This window comes from Aricia agestis, chromosome 19 (genome assembly GCF_905147365.1).
Source record: "Aricia agestis chromosome 19, ilAriAges1.1, whole genome shotgun sequence".
Classification (NCBI taxonomy): domain Eukaryota; kingdom Metazoa; phylum Arthropoda; class Insecta; order Lepidoptera; family Lycaenidae; genus Aricia; species Aricia agestis.
The window spans coordinates 7,271,584-7,296,879 of NC_056424.1; the positions used below are offsets into that span (position 1 = coordinate 7,271,584).

A 25,296-nucleotide genomic window follows, 5' to 3' on the forward strand; every position below is an offset into this window, starting at 1 on the left:
ATTTGTATGAAAGCGGAAATCCGCTGCGCCCCGACAGTGTGCGATACGCGCTTTCGCTTCCATACAAATTGTATAGAGGCTAATTTTTGCGATGAGCCCCGGCACGCTGGCTGAGAGCCACGGCACGGCCCATCTCAGTGTGCTCACTCCTTTAGTATACAGTAGTACACCATCATCCTAGACCACCCGGACTGACGCACGCTCACAATATATATGCATGATTTCAGAAAAGTTAAACAATCCAATATTGTCATGTTGTATCATGGACCAGTCTTTATTTGGCTGAGCTAAAGACTCCTTCTTGTGTAGTATAGGTACTTAATATCCATACTAATAATATTATAAATGCGAAAGTTGTCTATCTGTATGTCTGTCTGTTATATACTTTACCCACGCCCAAAGCGCTGACCCGATTTTGCCGAACTTTTGTATGGAGATACTTTAGGTCCCGGAAAAGAACATCTAATATCCTATGTTCTTTTCTCCGTCTTTTCGTCTTGGAAAAATGTACGGTTCCTAAGCTATACACGAATTATGGCGCTACGGAGATCTTGTATTGAAACAAAGTATACGCTATACATGGCTAATTGCTATTTTGCTAATATTGATAAAAAATACAAAATTAAGGGCCTCTCACCACATCCTGATAAGTGACGAATAGGCTATCCACTAATTAACTTGACAGATCAATTATGGAGCATCTGTCAAAATAGCCTATTCGGCACTTTATCAGAAAGTGGTGAAACAGCCCCTAAACCTAATTAATTCAAATTGTAATTAAAAAGTTCTTAAAAACTAGTAGCCAGTAGCACTGGCTACTAGTTTTTAAGAACTTTACTAGAAAAGGCTGACTACTGGTGTGGGGCTGACTACTGAGTCAGCCCCACACCAGTAGTCAGCCTTTTCCAGCTAAAAACCTATAGAAATAGCGTTCTATTGCAAATTAACCAATAAAGTTACTTTTAAAAAAAGCTTGGCCTTCTTATTGGTCAGTTCAAAACGTCACAATGACGCTAAGTGGCTGCAAGAAATGGTAATCTGATTCCAATTCGACGTTGTCACTTGTCACTAGTCGAGCCAAGATGCGGCTTGCGCGCCAAAATTTTCTTAGTGGGAAGTGCACGACAAAAAGGTGAGTAATTGTGATTTCTTCATAACTTTTGTGTCATGTTTTATTAAAATATATTGTTTTTACATTTTTACGTCTAAATCAAATGAGTTATAGAACAGTCTCTTTATAGTTATTTAAATAATGAGGTGGCTGACTACTGGGTATGCGTTTCTTGTACATTATCTAGTGTTCGGCCACCCCCGGCTGAGTACTGGTCAGACATAATTCCATATAAAAACCAGTAGTCGGCCGCCTAACTTGACACGGTCGAACCACGGCTGAGTACTGGTGAGGACTCAGCGTTGCCAGACGTCCCGATTTTGGCGGGACGTCCCGATTTTTTCATCAAAATTAAATGTCCCGCGCGGGACAGGTTCAGTCCCGCTTTTCGGGGAAAGCCTGAACGTACTTGCAGCGTGCTGAGAAAGAAAGGTGCGTAATGAAGATAAGAGTGTAGGAGCTAGAGGGGATTTTCTTTGGCTACTTTACCTTTCTATTGTCACGTAAACGTTATTTTAACGCAAATAAAAAGATAAAAATTTCAAAAAAACTTTTCATTTTATACCTTTTTTTACTTTGTCCCGCTTTTGACTGAAGAATCCTGCTTTTTTACTCAAAAAGTTCCAAAGTCCCGACTTGGTACAAAAAAAATCTGGCAACGCTGGGTGAGGTATACCCAGTGTTCAGCCATCAGTAACTTACGCTGCTTAATTTATTCATTTATTTATGAAGCACCTACGTACCAAGTAATTTCTTAGTTTTTTGGCATTGTCAGAGACCAGACATGCATTGTTTATTTGTTTCAGTTCCATAGGTCTCTTTCGTGGCCCATCTAAGGAGAGGCTGACTACTGGTAGCTATTTGGCCGACAACTGGGTTGTGACGGCTGAGTACTGGGGAAATGTGCCTTATTTTGAAAAATACTTTATTTTCAATACTTATTAAGAAAAATTATCATAAATGTTAATTTCATAACAATGTTTAATAAATGATTAAGTGAATAAGTACAAAAGGTTTTTGATTACTATTTTAAATAATTTTCTATCCACATTTAAACTTGCACTTTCCACTAAAAGGCTCCACAATGCAGTGCTGCAGCAGTTTTTATTTCCGTTGCCGGTTTTATTGAACACGACATGCAAATATCGGCTTTTAGCACTATAGGAAATTATTGTGCAGATCAGTTTTCAAAAAATACAATGATACTATGTAGAGCGAGCGGGGAAAGGTTTTGTTAGTTGCATATTTTGACTAGTTTGTAAGTTAATAAACTTCCATGGGTATTATAAGATTGCAGTCGAAAAATATTCGTAGAAAATTATTATTGGTGCTCTATAAGAAATGAAAAAAACCTGGATTTGATGAAATTATAAAAATTGCTGCTTTTAATATTTGATATAAAAAATAATAAATTTTAATAATACTTAAGTGACTTTTGATTGCCATTTTTGCACTTTGATCGTGCATATTATTTAAATCCGATGTCTAATGATGACTGATCACGACTGACCGACTGACTGACGTTTGATTATTTGACGTAGAAAATGCCACCACAAAAATACAGCCACACTCACAGGTCCTTTATAAGGCGCCGTGGTGTAAGCTCGCGCGATCCCGCGGCCCGCCTAGGGCAAATAGTGGAGTGCCGCCGAGTTTTTAGTGGGTAGGGGCTACGTCCACTACCATCTTTCGGGCGCAGCAGAGACCCACATACTTGCGGGCAGGACCCCCATCCCCCGCAAGATGCTTAAAAGCATTTTCTCGGCGAAAAACAAAAAAAAGGTCCTTTATAAGGCAACAAGGAGTAATAGAAATTGGTCATTTACATGCATCCGCATGTGGACAGATCCGGGGCAAACAGGGGCGAATTCAACAGATAAATCTCATTTGTGCCTCTCTGACCGCTACACTCAATTAGATTAGGTGTTTGGTGCAATATTATTGCTCATTTTGAAGATACTGACGCATTTTATGAAATAAGGGGGCAAACGAGCAAACGGGTCACCTGATGGAAAGCAACTACCGTCGCCCATGGACACTCGCAGCATCAGAAGAGCTGCAGGTGCGTTGCAGGCCTTTTAAGAGGGAATAGGGTAATAGGGGAGGGTAGGGATGGGAAGGGAAGGGAATAGGGGAGGGTAGGGAAGGGCATAGGGGAGGGGATTGGGCCTCCGGTGAACTCACTCACTCGGCGAAACAAGCGCAAGCACTGTTTCACGCCGGTTTTCTGTGAGAATGTGGTATATCTCCGGTCGCGCCGACCCATTCGTGCCGAAGCATGGCTCTCTCACGTATAAATTGGCACTGCATTGTCTTAACATAGATTACTATAATATAACTAACTATATTATTATGGCGATAAAGGTCTGTTTATACTGCAACATGACGAGGTGATGTAATTGATTTTAGATTTATAAATGACTAAAATGAGCTAAGTTTATTTACTACTAGATGCAGGCTGCAGCCCGCAACTCCGTTGCGCCAAAATCCGTTTATCGCGCGGGAACCGTAAAATTTTCCGGGACAAAAAGTATGCTACGTCCTTTCCCGGAACATAAAGTATCTCTGTACCAAATTTTAGGCAAAATTGGTTCAGTAAACTAGATGACGCCCGCAATGGGGATTGTCCATTTTTTTTTAATTTTGCTCATTACAAAAACATTTCGAGGAATAAGGTCAGTGATCGTTTTTCTGTATATAAACGAAAAAAAATATCCATTAGTTACTTACATTTTTGAACAAATAAGTTTAACCTTTGTTTGACCTTCAATGGCGTTAAATTAGCAATAAATTCGACCAACATTACGTTTCGAACTTTTGGTAAGCTTCTCGTATCAGCTTTCACATAATCAGAACTTGCATTTGACGAACCAGCCATTATAAATAAGATTGAAAGGAAAAAACATACTGCAGAGGTCAATTATTGACCGCCGATGATGACGTCAGAGCGAAACTTTAAAAATTTATTGAGAAAAAACTAGCCAATGAATTTCAAAATTATTTAATTTATATTCTTAAAATACCCTATTTTAACGAAAAAAAATATAAAAAGTACATGTGATTTTTTTTGGACAATGCCCATTCCGTTGCGCCTTGGCGCAACTTTGAACTCGATTCGTTTCTGGCGCGGGAACCGTCCATTTTTCCGGACTAAAAAGTATCCTATGTCCTTCCCCGGTACTTAAAATATATCCTTACCAAACAGCAAAATTGGTTCAGCGGTTTGGGCGTGAAGAGGTAATAGCAGTGTTGCCAGATCAAGGGATTTCCCCCTAGATTTAGGGGGTCTTCGAAAAATATTTGGGTAATTTTTAGGGGAAATTCAAAAAACACGTTAAATACAGTTTTTTTTTTGCCATATTAAGTATATCACGTTCCGCGAGCCTGTTATGAATTTATATCGAAACTAATCTATAACCAAAGTCTTCTGTAACCAAAAAGCAAGTTAAACTTACACCTGTCAATCAATTTTCTATTATAAATACTTTTTGTAATATCCCCATCATTTCTCAAGATGACCGCCTCTTCAAAAAATCGCGGCATACCACCATCCGGCATCCGCTTGGTGAGGGTATTCTAGGGGATTTCTGGGGGGAAATCAAATTAATTCAGGGGTACGTCGCCGAAACCATATGGCAACACTGTAACATACAGACAGGCAGACGCATTTATAGCATTACTTGGTACTACTAATATATATTCTGTGGCATTACTATGGACTATGGATATCCCGCGTAATCCTATGCTTTGAGCCAAATCCGAAACTCAAATGAATGCGACGAAATAGTTTTCCATTCAGAGCGGTCGAATAGGGAAAACTGGTACAAGCGAATTAAGATTTTAACCAGCTGTGCACGCGACAGTTGTACGAATTAGGCTAGTTTTATTCAAATTTTGATTAGATGCAGAGAGTAATGGTCGTATTAAATGCAGTAATTAATGTTGAGGTTTCAACTTGGCACAGCGGTTGAAGCTAGTTTCAGTATTTTAACCCATTTAACCCATTTTACCCCTTTGTAGCAAGTGTAGCAAACAATTAAGGGTTAATTCAGACCGCAACGTGACGCGTAGATGCATTTCTAAAGTAGTGAATTGACAGATTTCAATTGCGCGAGACGTCTTGCAAATCTGTCAAATCCATACTTTAGAAATGCGTCTACGCGTTGCGTTGCGGTCTGATTTGACCCTAATGCTACTCACATTTATATTCATACATTTACTTTATATTAGTACATTTTTCGTAGTAATTCAAATTATTAATTATGGAGATAATAGTTTTCAGAATAAGACTAGGATAGCATAATTTATTGTCCTGATCTGATAACTTAGAAAATTATTGGTCCATATTATGAATCATCTAAAACAGTTTAGCCATTCAAGTGTAAAAAGTTAACATACACTAGTCTAGAGTCTAGACTCTAGACAGTCTGTACTCTGTGTAACAGATATTGGATACTGGACTGGATTCACCTATAATATAGTTAAGTATACCTAGTATTTTTTAATTTGCTAAGTTATTAGACAAGGACAATACATAATTCTAGTGTTTCCGCATGTTTTTCACGGACCCTTGATAAAATCAACAGGACCCCCGGACACCTGGGGGTCCGCTGACCACAGGTTGGGAAACACTGTATAATCATAATAATAAACCGTACTGGACAATTTTCTGATTTTGACAATGACGTTTCTGTCAAAATTCTGAGGTGACATGTGCAATTTGGATATTGGTTGGATTATTTACTGTGCTAGTAGCGTCTCTGCTCCGACTTTGCTTATAGTTCCCTATATTCTATAGAATGTTATAACATTAACTTTTTATATTAGGTGCTTCTAGAACACTGTAGGTACACTTGATAAGCGCTCAGTACTGTGTAGTGTTGAAAATTTCGGAAAGTTTCCGAAACTTTGGAAAGTTTCAGGAAGTTTACCGGAAAATTTCCGTGAAAACTTCCAAAGTTTCCGAAATTTTCGAAACTTTCAGAAACATTTGCGAATTTTTTAAAAATGGTTTTTCTTCTATAAAATAGTAATTTTTACCGACGAAAACAGATGAGGTACTCAATTCAATACGTATTTTTTTTATGTAAGTATGAGTAAGATCAAATCAGCTGATTGACTTTAGAAAGAAGTTTAGCAGTTAATTCGATCCTTAATAGAGACACGTATACTTCAAAAAATGTTATTTTCTGTATTACTATTAGAAAACTATTCTAGATTTTATTTAAAAAATACAATTTTATGTTTCAAAGAAAAATATAATATAAAAAATCGAAAAGCGTAAAGCAAAGTCAATCCTGAGCAATATATGTTTGAAAATAATGTTATCTTAGCTAAATATTTATAATAAAAACGATCTAAATCATGCAACTGAATTTAAAGTAGACAAATCTCCTTTCATATCACATATTTTATACCTACAGTATGTTCAATTTAATCAAAACTATAAAAAGTAAGTACCTAATTTTAGTGTTATTTGCATTTAAAAATAAACGTCACAACTGTCTTCATAAGATAAATGAAAGGAAGTTTTCAGGAAATATTCCTTAGAAATGGAAACTTTCCGGGGAATTTTCATCTCTAGTACTGTGATAATAAGTTGACTTCTAGGGATTGACTTCAGCAATACTTATAAGAATAAGAATAAGAACTTATACAACATTATATTAAAATTCAACAGTTTAGCAATTTATTAATACAACTTTATTCAATAAATCAACTTTATTTCAATTATCCTTTACCTAAGCTTAAACTTTGACTTTGACTCGCCCAGTCGTCAACTGCACTATTTTATTTTGTTAGATTTCAACTCATCAACAAATTATCCTTTTTCTAAGCTTTGATTCGTCAATTTGCACAATTTTACTTTTATAATTTCTTAGATTTCAACTCATCAACATAGTAAATATTTCCATACCAGGTACGTCTGCACCATTCCTCGAGCATTTTATTTACTGAGTATCATATTGGTATTTTAAGACATTTGGTATCTTCATGGCAAATTTCAGCAAAATCGGTTCAGCAGTTTGAGCATGAATTAGAGGTAACAGACAGACAGACAGACAGACACACTTTCACATTAAATAAATTTATAATATTAGTATAGTATGGATAGATATGGATATATATCCCCATTATATTCACAATAGTATTTCTTTCAACATAGAGGTTATTATAAAAAAAGGATTGGCAGCTGTAAGGCTACCAATTTAAATGCTTATTTATTAAGCAGGGTAAAGAAATACAAAGGAACAACAAATTGATCAACATTCAATAATAACTATTAAGTTAACATTTAAACTGAATGTACGGTTTTGGTCGATAGTTTTACTCGAAATCGAGCAAAAACTACTGTGTGGACCGCAAAACTCACAGCTCGAAAGCTCGCATCGAGCCAGTTTGAAGGCTCGAATCGAGCCAGCATGACAATTTTTTTGACACTAGTTTTTATTATTCGTAGCTAATTTCCTTCAAACAGGAGTAAAACTATCAAGCAATGCTGAATGTGTGTACGAAAGCCCGAGCCGTGGTTTTTACTCTCAATGATTGCTCGATCGAGCAAAACCGTGAGTACTTACACTTATGAAAAGAGAACCTGGGTAATTTTAGAAGGTAATAAAAAAGCAACAGATACTAATTGCAGTAAAGTGTCTGAAACCCTATTGGCTATATCATTGTTTGTCAATATTTGGACTTTGGAGTTACTTTAATGGAGGCAAATATTCGGGAAGAATTCTGGCAATTCTGAAGAAAAGGAACCTACTACTATAATTTTAGTTCATTTTTTAAAAGAATTACCTACTTGTTTTTTTTTTCTTTAAACTTTTAAATTAATACCAGAAGAATGTGTCCCACTGCTGCACTGGGACCACAACCACATTGTTCCGGGATCGTCCCACATAAGTCATAAGTTATTAACCCAAATAAGTAGATACTTACATAAAAATTAAAGTTTGAACATTCTAAGTTATATTGAATCTAAAATTATATATCCAAGGAAGGTTAGGTTACAAACATACCTCTAATTATTATTGTTGTAAAGGTCTAAATACACATTTTATAAAAAATATTGTTTGATTTTATGGTCGCAATGTAACGCCAATATGTAGTCTTACCTTGTTTCAACAATAGCTTCATATAAGTGACAAAATTAATAATTATATTAAATTTCCTATACTAATATTGCAACTTTCAGATTAAAATGAGAAATCTAAGCAAACAACTAACAAGGTGTTTGAAAAATAAACATAACTTCTATCTTCTTCTTCTTCGTTTATAAATATAAGTGTGCGTTCACTTACTCCCGCAATGTACTCACCAGTGTTAGTAGCTGTCGTGTACGGCTCGTGTCGCCACTCGCCACTCGAGCACTCGCCACTCGCCTGCCATACTGATGTAGGCTGTAGCACATAATATAGTCCACTCTAAAACAGTCACAAGTCTTTTAAAATAATATAAAGTATCAATTATCAAACTAATACATGTACAGTGAAACAAAATTTTTTCGAATATCTTAAATTTCATAAATCGTACTGGTAAAAAGAAGTGAACACGCCCGCGCCGGGCCCAAAGAGTTTGTTTTCATTTTTGACATATATAATTATTGTTGGTTAAAACATTATTAATCGTTGAAAATAATCCCTGAGAATAAATTAAATCATTATTTATTACATTCACAAATTGTGGTTAAGCCGAAATTGATTATTTTCACAATATTTTATGTACCTACTACGTTTTTGCCTATGGCACCACTGCCGTTTTGTTGTTAAAATTTAGCTCCCTCTAGTAACCAACTGTGAAAACTACAGTTTGGCGGAAGATGGCCGTCGCGTGCTGATTGTTGCTCTGATTGTTTACAACGATTTTATAAGTTTTTTAATAGTTTATCGTCGTACAAACTAGCTAAAAGTACATAAAAAGTAAATATTACGTGAATATTGTGATGTAGTGTATGAAAATATTGTGATTAAACAAGGTTTTATCTTAAAAAGTGCTATAACTTTAGTGTGAGTGAAGCTACCAGTTTTCAAAGAGTGGTTTTAGAAGGAATGTTGTGATAAAATCCCACTGGATGGTGTATTTGTAGCAGAGATTGGGGTAATTACGTTGGATTCTATTAACAAGGTACGTAAGTTTTATGGAAACTGATAAAAATATTCATATAATATAAACTTTGAAACTCATAAGTTTGTTTACTTCCAAACTTGCTGCGCATGGTCAGTTAATACAATAAAGTTTTGTAGTCTTATATTATTTAAATTTATTATACTTATATACCTAATTATATTATATAATGAATTACTTAGTTACAATAAAAAATATAAATTTTACCAAAAAAGTATCAAGTGATTCACACGCAGTATACCTACCTACTTTTTAGTTTTTAATGTCATTACAAAAAAATATTATTTATTTTTTTAACAATTTGTTACAACTTACACCACAATCATGATCGAAAACAGCCAAAATCTATTAAGACTTTGTATTTTCTCGGGAGAATAGAATATGGAAGTGCCTTATATTATTATAATTTTTACGGTCATTCAACTTGCATTCGTGACCGCACCACATTCAAAGCCTTCGCGCTCTTCACATTTTCGGCTGATCTTCGTTATAAATTTTCCTGCTATAGTGCTGCCAATTTAATTATTTCTAATCGCGAATTAAAGAAAATCAATTTGGCAGAATAAGGCTATCCCCTGACCCTCTGAGCAAACGACGTTGACCATACATTTGCCGCGTTGCCGAGATCGCACCAAAATCCAATTTTTTAAAATTGAATTGACCTAAAAAATTATTATGCTTAATATTATGAGTATAAATAATCGGCCAAGTGCGAGTCGGACTCGCGCACGTAGGGTTCCGTACCGCTATAGATCGAAAGTAGGCAAAAAAAGGCCTTTTTGTATGGGAGCCCCCCATAATTTTTTTTTTTATTTTATTATTAATTATTAAAGTAAGTACAAATAAAATTAAGGATTTAGTAAAAATTTCAAGTGCCTACCTGGTGCCTTTATTGACTACGAGAAAAAAGGCTAAAAAAATTACGTTTGTTGTATGGGAGTAAGTAAATATTAACTTTATTTTATTACTAGCTATAGCGGTTTTTGAGATACAGCCTGGAGACAGACGGACAGACATCGAAGTCTCGGTAATAGGGTGCCGTTTTTACCATTTGGGTACGGAACCCTAAAAACTTAAATAGGAAATTATTAACTATAAAAGGAACGTTCCTATACTGAAGATTATTGATGTATTTTTATTATAATTTTGTAGCTTTCAAATTATGAGTTAATAAGGCTCTACGGTAAATTACGGCATCTCCGTAGGGAAAGCGTCTTAAATGCTTAGATTTTAAAAATGAACACTTTAGGGATGATGACAAGGTCAAAGATTAGCGAATTTTGTTAATAAAATTAATAAGTCACGGTAAAAAATAAGTGTTCCCAAAATTTCAGCTTGATAGCATTTGTATTTTTTTTGTTATGCGCCTTTAAAGTTGGATATTCAAGTCGAATTTTTTTCCCAATTAAATTTCTTAATATTTGTATACAATTCGATATCTTATGCAATTAAAAGCAACTTTTGTTATGAAACCACTTTCATAAACGCAATATTTAATATACCTGTCGAACAAAGTTGTCTCCCGATGCGTACAAACTACAAAAGACTGACGTCAGTCTTTCGTAGCACTTTGTATGGAGCGTTTCGGGCAGGTCTTTTTTATGAGATATTTGAATTGTCATATCTTGGTGAATTTTTAAGCTATCAGAGTAATTCTTTCAACGATTTTTCTATTTTTTAAGTGTCCTTCAATTACCGATAAGAAAAAAAAATAGTCATCATGCCTCTAGTGACTACTGTATTTAAATATGTATTAGGCGTTTAAAGTTTTAACAAGAAACATAGACAGTTCTTTTGCCAGCTCCAAATAAAAATGTAACAGTATTTAACTAATCAGTCGTATCAACTATCAACACAACTAATTTAAAAACGCGCCTGTAAATTGAAATATTTAGTAACAATTGTTTCGTGATTGCTCATTCGGGAGATGAAAGTTTAGATTCAAAATGGCTTATTCAATTTGGTTTAATAATCATAATATTATTTCGACACTATTCGTTGATCAACAAGATACATTTTATGCGTGAAAAATATTATACGGCTCCCACTAGACTGGATAAACTTTGAAACGAAAACTACCGTCGCGGTCCAGACCCCCCGTTTTTTTAGGCAAAAATATTATTACTTATTGGTGCTCTCTTTTCAAATGTTCCTAAATGGATGCGATAGAAGATTAAAAATAATGGAATAACTTTTTTATTGTGAATGTGAATGGAACGCACGTAAATTCCAGGTCGGGCAGCCCTAGAGTACTCAACACAGACTGGTCATTTCGAAGTACTCTTGGCGCTCACCGTTACACGAGAGATGGTTGATAATGCCAGAGTCAATGACCATAGATTAATTACTGCTATGATGAATGATCAAATTGTACCAGTATTCTGTATTGTTATTAGTTCTTCTGTTTGAAAATGGCTCCTTGGTGAGTTGCCAATGTCAAGAATTGTTGAAGAACAAGTGTACGGTTTACTAATTTAAAAACAACACAAACATTTAGGGTTAGTAATTAATTACAATTTTATTTTTGTTAGTATCTATAAATCAGTACATATTAACACTTTTATTTAAAATTGATAGGACGGGGAATGGTTGGGGGGAGAAGATCATGTAACAAGGAACAATTTTTTTATTGGGATAAGATTGTTATTAGTTGCCATCACTACATTTTTCCGCGAAAACTGTCTTGTCTTTTACCGGTGCTCATAGTATCCCCATATCGATAAAAATCAATAATAATATCTATGGACGCTTCACACCACGTCAGTCTCGCCCCGTGGTAAGTACCTGAAGGACTTGTGTTACGGGTACCAGAAAACGGAAATATATTTAATACTTTTATACTATACATATATTTAAGATTTTTATTATATGATCAATGATATTCTACTTATACAGATATGTTACGTCCATACTATTTTCCGGCTTAAATCTCTTCCGAACAATTTTCGAATTCAAAATTGCAAACATTGACAAATTTGACAGATAAGTGAAATAAAAGATACGAAAAACCATTTACATAAAAGAGACAGTACTATTTTTATTTTTTAAAACGTCGAATCTTATCGCTGTCTCTTTCTTCGCCTGCGCTATGACGAAAATTCGATTTTTTCCAGATTTTTCGAAAAAATAATTGAAAATGTAAATAATCGAGGTGTTTATTGCAATCAAGACATGTGGTAACTGGTAAGAGATTCCATGTGTTTTGTTTACTTTCGAGTCATAATTGGTTCATTTTCGAAACACGCACGACGTCATTTTCAATTTATTTAGGTAAGACAAGACGTGGCACGTTCGTGACTGCGCTCGATGCAGACTAAACATCAGACGGCCCAATAGGGATTGTCCATTTTTTTTTAATTTTGCTCATTACAAAAACATTTCGAGAAATAAGGTCAGTGATCGTTTTTCTGTATATAAACGAAAAAAATACCGATTAGTTACTTATATTTTTGAACAAATATGTTTAACCTTAGTTTGACCTTCAATGGCATTAAATTAGCAATAAATTCGACCAACATTACGTTTCGAACTTTTGGTAAGCTTCTCGTATTAGCTTTCACATAATGAGAACTTGCATTTGACGAACCAGCCATTATAAATAAGATGGAAAGGAAATTTAAAACGTACTGCAGAGGTCAATTGGCCGCCGGTGATGACGTCAGAGCGAAACTTTAAAAATTTATTAAGAAAAAACTAGCCAATGAATTTCAAAATTATTTAATTTATATTCTTAAAATACCCTATTTTAACGAAAAAAAATATAAAAAGTACATGTGATTTTTTTTGGACAATGCCCATTGGGCCGTATTTGAATCTTCACAACGCGCGCGGTAGTAACATATCTGCTTTGAGTTTTTCATCATTGTACTTATATGATACGCATATTTAATACACATCCATGACCCAGGAACTTTGAAAAATTTTTTGTTCCGTCGGCGGGATTCGAACCCGTGACCCCCCCGGCTTGAGCTACCAATAGCCCACCAACTGAGCCACAGAGGTCGTCAAATTTCAGAAAATCTTCGATACTTCTATTAGTTCGTTTGTCGATTATACTTCGAATTAATCCTTAATATTCTCAAAACCAGTTTAAAATGAAAACTTGTATGCTAAATGACCATTGTGTGACTAAAAATAGCGTTCCGATTTGCGGTGTCGACATAAAATAATTCATAGTTTTTAATGAGTCTAATATAAGGAATATCTAATGAATCAGACGAAAGCTTAGGCCGCACGCTATCATTCTATTAGCTTTTGTTTAATTATACTCTTAACTTATGTATAATTATACACTAAATAATGTCCAATGATTTTTCTACGGTTATTTCTTAACGACCTTCGTTTAATTGAAAAACTGCATTGATGTATTAATGTCTAGATACAACCTTTGAACACATTAGAGCTATAGTATGTTTTATAATAGTGCTTAACTTTTTATAGTTGTAAAACGCAAGTTACCTTAACTAAAAGTAGGTATTTTAAAAAGTATTTTCAATTAAGGTAGGTAAGCTATGACATTAAACAAAATACAAATCTATGAGTGGCGATAGAGAATATAAAATATGGCGGAAAGCGTTTTGAACTAAGTAAATTTTAAAACAGGAATCGTCGTTGCCAGGGTAACATTTTAAAAAGTGCGTTTTTCGCCAAATTTTGAAATTGGAATACTCGTTTCCATGGCGCTCAAAAGTCCATACGAGACTTGAGGGTAGACTTTTATCAGACTAAAAATACGTTGCAATACCTCAAAACTCAAAAGCCTTTCCGGCGTACGGTTGTCTTTCAATAAAAACATGACGTGACAGCTGCAAAGGACTTTGTGACACCGATCGCGATATTACAAGAGAAATAGTGAAATGTACGGCTGAGTCGTAGTTTTAACATCGAAAATATGCAAAAGTATAGTCTGTCAAGAAAGTAATGACAGGCGGGACATTTTTTAAATGAAATAAAAAATAAGAGAACTTTATTAATTCGAAAAATGTGCAAGGTGACAAAATTTAAAATGTAATAAGCGTTCTCTGTAAAAAATTGAAAATAAAAGAAAAAATACACCTTTTAAGCGTGATTAGTGATTACGTTTAGAAAAATTTCCCGCCTGTCATGACTTTCTTGACGCACTATATATCTTTGATCTTTGTGTTTACTTGTTATCTACGACTGTAGGTACCCCGATTCTTCTTAAGGTAGTCTAAGTTACCAATAATGTTACTCAATATTATAATATCTATACAATACCTAATATACTGGAAGTACTTCTGTCCCTATTCATATTAAGGGGGCGACTAACCCAAAGTCGATTTTATAATTCATTTTTATACTTGAAAATAAGCCCCGAATTGATTCATTTTCTAAACATATTACATTATATTTACAAGAATTTGATCTGAGCGAAAACACGATATATATAAAAATTTTTCGATAGAATCATCTAATTTTCATGAATTTGTCATATATTGCCATAACCGTGCATTGAACTAAGTTAATTATTTCAGCATGTTGTATGAAATTCTACCATTGAGACACTGACCTGGCGAATTTTTAAAATGTTGTATATTTATCGAGTAATTAAGAAAAAACTAACTTGGCGATAATTCCGCGTCGTCCTTTTTCACCTGGCATATTATGAAAGCGTGCGTGTGAAGAGAGCAGAACGATGTTTAATTTTTTGCGTTAGTCACCCTCTTATGGCGCTAATCTTAGAAAGTACGAGTTTATTAGTAAAATAGTTAATAACAGAATCGTCATGTTACCGAAAGTCGATATTTTCTACTTTTTTCCCATTGAAAGAAGTACTCTACCAAGATTGAAATAAAAAGTAGCCATTCACTAGTGTGGCAGACGGGGAATATGTATTTTTGTGTTTTGAGCCCCACAAGTAAGTGATGGGATATCCGCATTTAGGGGCCACTGTTGGGGCACTCGCGGCCGCACTTTCCAGCAGGGTGTTTCCGGGAAAATAAATGGCCGAATAAATCTACGGATATTACCAAAACTCATGCTGCGTTTATTGCACATGACAGCCTACTTAATATTTAACGTATTGTTTATTAAAAACTGGAAACGCGGGTATTTGAATGTTTTTAATTTAAATAATTTAATCGATTATTTTTCGCAATTTTTACGACCTCGGTGGCACAGTAACTAAACGCGCGTGGTCGCGGATTCGAATCCCGTCGACGAAACCATAGGTATCATAGCAACAATATAATCCTATAAATAAATAAATAATAAAAATAAAAAATATTAGGTACTTATAGGATTATATAATAAATATAATCCTATAAATACCGAATATTTTTATTCATGCTATTAATAATATGTAATAGCTCCCACACCGGTTTCGGTGACGGTGGCCGGTTTCATTGAAACCAGGCCAGCTACGCAGGAGTAATTTATAGTGCCCAAGCGTGTGCGTAGTACACAAGAGCACTCTCTATTCCTTTACTCTCATAACCCAGTGGGACGGACGACCGACACGACTGGCGAGAGATCAGGCGCAGGACCGACTTTTTACATGCCCATCCGACGCATGGATCATCTTACTTGTCAGACAATCAGGTGATCAGCCTGCACTGTCCTAACCAAACTTGGAAATAACATGTTTCTAACGCGGGAATCGAACCCACGACCTCCGAGTCGAGAGCCGCGCTCTATACCACTAGACCACGGAGGTGTTCAATAATTCATAATATGTATTATTAATGCGAAAGTGTATCTGTGTCTAATGTCTATATGTCTGCGGTCTGCCTATATCTGTCGGTGTCCTGTTCTAGTCTGTCTTCATGCTAAGACATTTCAACCCATTTCGATTAAAATATGACGTGGTATGTCCACGCCATATTCCACTTTTCGTCCCGGGAATCTAGCATGGTTTTTTATCCGAAAAACTTATTTGGGCGTACCGGGCAACATCTAGTATTTATTGAATATCGACGGCGGTTGCGGGTACACACCCACACAGGTTACCGCTAACTAATTGTATAATTACTGGTTAATATCTCTGTTACATGATTTAGCCGAGCTTTAGTCACGCCTCTGTAATGCCTGGGGGTCATCGCATTTAGTAGCAGTGTGAAGTGTCCTTATAACCCGAATTTTACATCATACAAGTTGATACACATGAGTACCTATTGTTTGTAAAGTGCAAGTTACAACACAATAATTGGTCGCTGTTAAGCATTAGTGTCCTAACCCACAATTTTTTTTGTTGATAAAATATTTTAAATGCAGTCTTGTTCTTAATCATCTACAGAACATAACTGCATTCATAACTTAATACGTAATTTTTATGTGTTATAAAACATAACTGCATTCAAAACTTAATACGTAATGTTTATGGTTAGTACACGAATGCTTAACAGCGTCCAATTATAAAAACCAATAGGGCAACCGCGCGATGTGAAAAAGTTCTATTCTCTATTAATTTTTTTTTTAATCACTCTAGATTCGGTCTGGTACCTAACGTGACCATACGTCCCGCTTTGGGCGGGACAGTCCCGCTTTCAGGCAGTCTGTCCCGGTGTCCCCCTCGAGGCCGAAATTGTTCCGCTTTTGCAAACAGACATGATAATTTAAAATGTAAGTATTTTTACATTCGAAATGTCAAAAGTGTAATATTGTAAATATTATAATAATATAATCATTTAATGAAGCAGCTGCCCTTTTAATGGTCATTCGTATTTCTATGAGTATTCGTATTTCAGTCATGAAATTCATTTCATCTGTATGAAAAGGCTGTACACCGACTTGTCATTTAAATAGAATGATGTCTTTCAATTCATTACAAATTCTAATTGGATTTGTACACACATGACATAATTATATTTAAAATGTTACATAATAATTATTTCTAGGCTGATAATATTATAATAATTACTTACTTACTTATATGTTTGGTACCAGATGTTTCTAAAGAATCGCTAGAATCAATAGGACATCAAACATGCAAATAATAATAATAACGGAACGGATTTCAAAACACCAATCAGTGTTCAGTGACGTCACACATGCTATCCCCGCGTTCCATTTAGCGTTAAAAACGATCAAAATGCCTCCACTTTGAGCGTTTTGATCGTTTTTAACGCTAAATGGAAAGCGGGGCATGACAACTTTTTGAGAGGCACGATCAGGTGGGCCGCTATTGTCAATAATAATTGTCAAACAGTAGAGACGTCATACAGACTATAGATCCACTTAGGCGCCAAAATTTTAATTGACAATTTTAGTTATTAAACCGCATTTTTGCAGTAAATTCCAGTTTTTTTTTTAATTTATTTGTCGTTTATTCTACATGGAGTTATTTAAAATAAACACAAAAATAAAAATATCGCATCTTCCCTATTATAATTTCCACAACAAAGCACATTACGGCCCAAGTGTTCTCTTTTACAGCTAAACAGAAAATCAAAATTGTATGGGATTTGGCCTCAGGATTTGTCATAACTTTAGCATACTTTGGCATGTAACATAGAATCCAATATTTATTTGATTTCAAAATATAATTTTCCCGGTCCAAAAACGAAAATGTTCAAATTGTTGCCGGTTCCATCTTCTCATGTTTTCAAATGTCAAATCTTATACTTAACTACATTTTACTACTCTTCGCTGTCAAAATCGAATGCAATTTGACTAAAGCCCCTGGATTTTTCAACATCCGTACGCGTCTCATACTTACCTTGTTTCTTCATGAAGCCAACCCATCATAAAGCAGAGTCACATCAACCACCTTGCCATTGGCAACTCGATACGGGGCCATTTTTAAAAAGAAATAAAGCCCCTGATTGCAAGGGCTCCTCTGAAGCTAGAACCCTCTTGTATGTTGCTTGTATGTAGGGGCATTCACTAACATCTGTTCTTTATCACTGTCAGACCTAAGTGGGTCTGCTACAGTCAATGATACGTAATTACCATTTTACTAAGAACCACTTAAATGCCATGTTGATACTCATTCATTATTATAAAATCGATATTATAATATATAAAGACATTTGTATTAAAAACCAAGAAAAATTTGTATAGGCATTAGGTATATATTATATGGAGAAAAAGCAGAAAAAGTATAGGGAACTTACAATCATAGCCATATTCACAAATGAATGTCCCATTTAGGGGATGTTTGGGGCCATTTTGATATGAGTTTCGAAAAATTGTCGTAGATGGGCTAACTTTTTCTTATTGAATAGTGAAGGCTTTCTGTAAGTTTTACATCCTAATTTATATATTCCTAAAATAACCTTGAGTTTGCTAAATTTTTAGCTAACTAAAGCTTTGGAAAATATTCTTTTTTACTTTTTTATCCAGATACGATGGGGACGGGTAATGGTCCCTTATGATTTTGCCAGTTTATGTAGAACTTACTTTGTTTAATGTTTGAGCCCTCGTAGCGGCCAAAGAAAACAAATAATTATGCCGCGGTGGGTTACATAATTTTAAATAATATTTTTCTTTTATTCAAAATGTGGTATTTTTTTAGCTTGTAAGTATGGTTTTAGTTTTTAAAATTTGTTTTTACTTGTTAATTGTTATTGTCTCTAAAACAACACTATATTAATAAGTAGCGTATTAACTAAAACAGATTATGTATGTAGAACAAGTAAACAACATAAGTGCGGGCTACTGAGGAATAATGCCGTATGATTTGGCAGAAAAACAAATCATAAGGAGCTATTTGTTAGGAAAGTTCGCTCCCAAATGTACCATCAGCTATCGCCCGTCATCGCTGTCATAACTCACAAACTTAGACAATAAGTACCGAAAAAACCGGCCAAGTGCGAGTTGGAGTAGCGCACGAAGAGTCCCGTACCATTGACTGTATAGTTCTGTGAATATTTCAAGTGCAGTTCAAACAGTGATTTGAGGCGTATTAAAAACTATGCCTCGATATTGTATATATACCTACAGGGTGTAACAAAAATACTTTAGGACGTGTACGTGTTCCTTGCAGAGAGTTCACTGTGAAAGTAGTAGCGCTGAAGGACCACAAATTTTTTTCACTTTTGTATGGGGAAACTCGTGACTCTCGGGCCCTTGCCCATACAAAAGTGAAAAAAAAAATTTCGTCTTTCAGAGCTGCACTTTCACAGTGAACTCTCTACAAGGAACACGTATACACCCTAAAGTATTATCACTTATTGTTGTTACACACTGTACATCTACCTTACCTAGTACCTACTACCTACATGTTGCCGTTGTTAGTATCAAGCAAAAAATGAAAAAAAAAATCAAGTTTGTTGTAATCAGAACACTCCGCTTATTTTTTATGTTTAAAAAAATGTAGTTATGGGGGCAATAGAAATAGTGTGAAAAATTCAACGGTTTATGTATAGTGCTTATCGTGGTTCTACAGATAAAATCTGGTAACATACACATTACACACGGACAGAGTATGCAGACGGCGAAGTCTCAATAACAGTGTTTCAACCTGCAGATACGGAACCCTAAAAACGAGAAACTTGTATCAATCGAGCTTCCGGGTCGCGAAGTTGTTCCACCAATTTATGGAATAGTTTTTACTGAGATTGTTTCATCGCTGGTTGTGTAAAGACCAAATTGTTAAGAAGTTCTTCGAAGATGGCGAATTGTAAATTATTATTTATTAGGTTTTTTGTGAAATCGTTTAACATACAAAAGTTACTTGGACCTGAGAGGGCTTTGCTCGGACTCGAAAGATAAAACCACGTGGAAATTAAAAAAATGCGTGTTTTAGGGGTAACACGTAATGAAGATCGGTTCTACTCTTCCCAAAAATCCAAAATACTAAATAAAAAATGCTTGTTGCAATTTGTGTTGCTGAAAAAACAACACAAATCTACAATATTGACTCGTTTTAAGTCTTGTTAGGTACATATATAAGATTATGACAGCAACGTGGAAACTAATAATCCTTAATTTAATTGTTAAATTATGTTCTGTAGCCGTGTTCTGCTAATGACTGACTCGGATTATAATCCCTCATTATCAAGTTTTTGACATTTGAAATTATTTTTAACTTTTTGTGTACCTACTTAACTCTTTAATTCACCCTTTGGGAGTTCATAAATCCTGTTTGACTTAGATTCGTGATGAGGTGCTTTAACTTAACAGGCAGAGAGACACACTCTCGTAGTTAAATGTATTATAATATTAGTAAAGATTACATTATATTTAGTAGGTCACTTGGTAATAAAGGAGAAAAACGCGAAAATTGCTCGAGAACGGATAGGACTTTCATAACTATGGTGTGAACTAAAATATATAACCAGAACAAAATAATAATAATAACTATTGTCATCTTTTGTCCAACAATCAGGTGATCATTGCATTGTCTTAATCGAACTTGGAAATATAATGTTTCCAACGCGGGAATCGAACCCACGACCTCCGAGTCAAGATCCACCGCGCTCGTCACCACTGGACCACGAGGAGGCGTGAGAACACAATTATGGTCATACGATAAGGACATTCATGAAACTGCCAAGAAGTCATTAAATCAGAATGACTCTCGTTAAGACCGATATTCAAATACATGGGAAAGGTCATGAAAGGCCATCAAGTACATGTACATTACAATATCAATAGTTTTGTTATCGCCAGTGTCCCCGCCTCGAGGGCTGAGATTATCAGTAACTTTACATTCAGTAAGGGTTTAAGATATAAGACTTAAACGTATATATACGTTTAAGTCTTATGTAGCCAAGGCTTGTTCGTCTTTACAAAGATGCCTTGCGAGCTACGGCTCTACTCAAAGACAATTTATAATATTTGCTTAACTTTAATTTAATCCTTCGATCGCGGATTCTTGGAAATCTATTGTTATTCTATTATTGTCGCGGTCATCCGTGTCCATAAGGGGCTTGAGTCTTGACAGGTTAATAAACACTTTGGCAGAAAATGTCTGGAGTTTATGACAAAATCTTTATTAAATTAAAATTCGTTAATTATTAGATCTCTCTGAGTGCGCCAGTTAACCTGTTATTTATTAGGTAGGGCTAGGGATAGGGCTTTGTATGACCTACAAAATGTGGGAGGGAAAATAAGTCGGCGGGGATAGAGTTATTTTAAATATTAGAGAGAGATAGAGTACTTATTTTAGACAACAGATTGAGACTTGTCTTTCCTATCCTGTTTTTCATATTGCCTGAATAAGCAAAAAAGATTATGTCTCTTTATTCTTTTTTCAAAACGTTCCTCAAGTATTATAGCTTAAGCAAGCAAAGGAACGGAGCCTTTGCCTATGTTATTATTTTTGATTTACAACTTGTTAATATTGCAAACATTATGCAGGGAAAAATTGCGAGCAATATTTATCGCGGCTAATAAATTTAAAATCAACATCTGTATGCTCATAATCTTGCCGATTTCGGCAGGAGATTGTAATAAATACTGCAATAGGGTAACACCATATTCGCTAAACCCCTTGCTACCGAAACGGGGAGATTTCCCATTCATAATACACCAAGAGATTGCAAAATATTCCCCCAGAAAAAACAATCCTAACCCCAGCTACTAGAGTCCGAAATCCAACAAAGCGTCCCCCCAAAATGAAGCTTGTTATGTACGCGTGAAATGAATAATGTGATAAATGCAATAATGCCTCTTATCGCGTTGTATTAAAAACTATTTGTTTACCGAGGTTCCTTTCAACCCCTTTTGGTCGTAAATTATCTACTTAGGTTTGCATTCGGCGATAAATTGGTTGTTTCTTTTCGGGAGCACAAAAAATGATCTGTCAACACGTTTTTTGACGTGTATTAAAAGCCCTGGCACGAGGGTCATTTTAGTCTGGCAAGCAAGGGGTGGCAATGTTTTAAACTGACATGATTGAAAGTTATTGAAAACGGGTATAAATATCCTTTATACACTTCTTCCATGTTCTCAAAAACAGCCGTGCTGACAGTATTAGGTTAACCAACCAAAAATGCGGCCACTTTACTTGTCGCTTTCGCTTTCCAAATAAATTCATATCAATTCATTTGCAAATTGCAATGCATCCAAACGATCACAATCGATTCTAACCCCTAGTTCATATTCTACCGTCTTTGGAATTACCGTTCCTTAATTTATACTTCTGCAATTGGAATATTATACTGATTTAAATGTAATGACGTGAATTCCCAGCAAAAATAAGTCTCACCGAGCACTCCTTTACAGCACTTATCGGAGCTATCAGATGTACAGGCGGCGTTCAAACCACCTAATCTGTTTCCTATCTTAGGCCACAGGTCAGGGGTACCGTAAGTATTCCCGTTCGGACGAAATTAGACCCAAATCCGGGGCTACAAAGTTTTATTTCGAACGAACTGGCAGTTGTTAATTCTGTTAAAGCCGATCCAACATTGGAGACGGTTTTTAAGAACCTGATCTCGACCTATTTCCACCGCTGATGAAGACCCTCGTTTCACTAGAGGTTTCACTGAATCCAGATTTTCTTGAGGGAATAAATGAGAAATCTAGGTGCTAAACCTAAATTCTACTTGGAATCTAGACTTGAGTTTGTGTCAAGAATGCGCTTAATCTATTCTCAAACATGAATAATGAAATTATTTTTCTGGGTGCTTGTAGTGTAAGAGCCCCCGCAGACTGCAGACTTATAGTCGGCCGATTGTTTGATGATTGATCGAAAGCTTAATGAGTACGAAGATTTATGAAGGTTAAACGATTTGTATCGGCCGATAATAATGTCACTTGTGAAACCTTCGATCAAATATTTCAGAATATTTTGATCGAAGACTGAAACCCCAATTTGGTCAAACTATCGGCCGACTCCGAGTCTACGGGCCGAGTCTACGGGCTACCTAAATGAACGTTAAAAATACATATTTTGGTATAATAAATGAGAAGATATTTTCTTTGAGAACTGTTGTAAATCCGGTTTGAACCCTAATTTTAACTCCACGGTTGAGTCTCAATAAAAATATGGCAGAATACCCTCCCAGCATAAATAATTATAGTGTACCAATAAAAGCACTTAGAGATGATATTAAGGCTGTATATTGATTAAGTAATAAATAAAAAAGTTATTAACGAAAGCCTATGGGTAACTCGTTTTTACAAGGGCAATAAGATCCCGTTGGGAACTTCGACAGAGTTGTAAAATGTAAAACAGTGAACCATGTATATTGTAATATACATGGTTCACTGTTATATACAGTGTGTAACAAAAATAAGTGATAATACTTTAGGGTGTGTACGTGTTCCTTGTAGAGAGTTCACTGTGAAAGTAGCAGCTCTGAAAGACGAAAACATTTTTTCACTTTTGTATGGGCAAGGGCCCGAGCGTCACGAGTTTCCCCATACAAAAGTGAAAAAAAAATTTGGTCTTTCAGCGCTGCTACTTTCACAGTGAACTCTCTACAAGGAACACGTACACACCCTGAAGTATTATCACTTATTTTTGTTACATTCTGTATATCTGGGTGCACGGTAGTGCCCCCGCTAAGGCGAGCCTAGCGAAGAGCACTACCTACCTTTCCTCGAAATGTTTCGTCGTATTTTTGAACCCTCGTAACTTTGGTTTGGATAATGCCAGATAGTTCAAATTTTAAAAATATAATTTTTCGTTATTTCAGAGAGCAAACTTAAGCTTTGGGTGATGGCGTCGATATGCTTTTTAACACCGGGAATGACACTAACTTTCTGTTGGATATATATCGTTTAGATATCGTTTAGAATCTTAATCTTTTTAGAACTAAAGGCTGCAGTGGCGACTAAAAGCTGTAGTGGCGACTAAAGGTTGCAAAGGTGAATAAGTCTGCAGTGGCGACTAAAGGCTGCAGGAGTTACTAAAGGCTGCTTTGGTGACTAAAGGCTGTAGTGGCGACTAAGGGCTACAGTGGTGCATAAGGCTGCAGTGGTGACTAAAGGTTGCAAAGAAGTCTAAAGGATGCAGTGGCGACTAAAGGCTGCAGAGGTGACTAAACGCTGTAACAGTGTTGACTTAAAGGCCGCAAAGGTGACTAAAGTTATAAACAATTTCTACAAGGTAACAATATACGGTAAAATCCAGGAAAACTTATTCGTCATTCTATGGATTTTGAACTTAATATATTACTTTTCTGTAACTTTTATACTTACCGTAACAAAATGGCTAGGCCACCGATTTTGACGAGTGTGTAGAGTTTTTAGATTTTTCTCGTGCGGCTGGTGCATTAAATCAAGTATTTTGCCACGACTTAAGAGCCTGCTGCCAAAAATTTCAAAGCACGTTAGCCCCGCCTACACAGTACACACCCCGCTATCCTCCAATCGTGATATTATAATGATTCTATGAATCGTGCCACCGAGCAATGTGTTTTACGCTGCCAAATTTTTTTTATAAAATAAGGGGGCAAACGAGCAAACGGGTCACCTGATGGAAAGCAACTTCCGTCGCTCATGGACACACGCAACATCAGAAGAGCTGCAGGTGCGTTGCCGGCTTTTTAAGCGGGAATAGGATTACAGGCTACTGGAGGTAAGGAAGGGAATAGGGAAGGGTAGGGAATTGGGCCTCCGGTAAACTCACTCACTCGGCGAAACACAGCGCAAGCGCCGTTTCACGCCGGTTTTCTGTGAGTCTGTGGTATTTCTCCGGTCGGGCTGGCCCATTAGTGCCGAAGCATGTACCACGTAGTAAAAAAAAAAAAAGATCCACTGTGTAGGTACCTACTATGGTACTATATTCGCTTTGAACGATCGTTACAACTGTTCTTAACTTGAAAAACAAGGAAAAAACTGTGATACATGAATTCATATTTGGCGTTGAAAAGAGAGTAAGAGAGGAAATATTTTGTCAAATTCGATAGTGCTGCTGCCAAGCATACATTTATAATTTTAGCGAAAAAAAACCGACTTCAAAAAGTATTTCCTTGTCATTTGACCACCTATGGAATCTCTTCTTTTTAACAAAATAGTACCATCAAAATGGGTTCTTAAACGATGAAGTTATCTGCAAACAAACATAGAAAAAAGCTTTAGCATATTATTATGACGGTCGTATCTTAATACCGTAACTTAATAATTAAATAAAACCTCCTTTTTTGAAGTCGTTAAAAATGGTTGGTTTGCGCAAAATTCTAGCACCAAAAATACCGGGACTCTAC

The 25,296-nt window shown here is 35.7% G+C and overlaps 1 protein-coding gene across 1 annotated transcript in view; it reads left to right on the plus strand.

Annotated features, from left to right (window-relative positions):
- Positions 1-8,935: 8,935 nt before the first annotated feature.
- LOC121736848 overlaps positions 8,936-25,296 on the plus strand; it is a 628,730-nt gene continuing 612,369 nt past the window's right edge. Inside the window, exon 1 of the mRNA XM_042128297.1 lies at positions 8,936-9,235. The gene's annotated coding sequence lies outside the window, so the exon portion shown is untranslated. The remainder of the gene's footprint in view (positions 9,236-25,296) is intronic.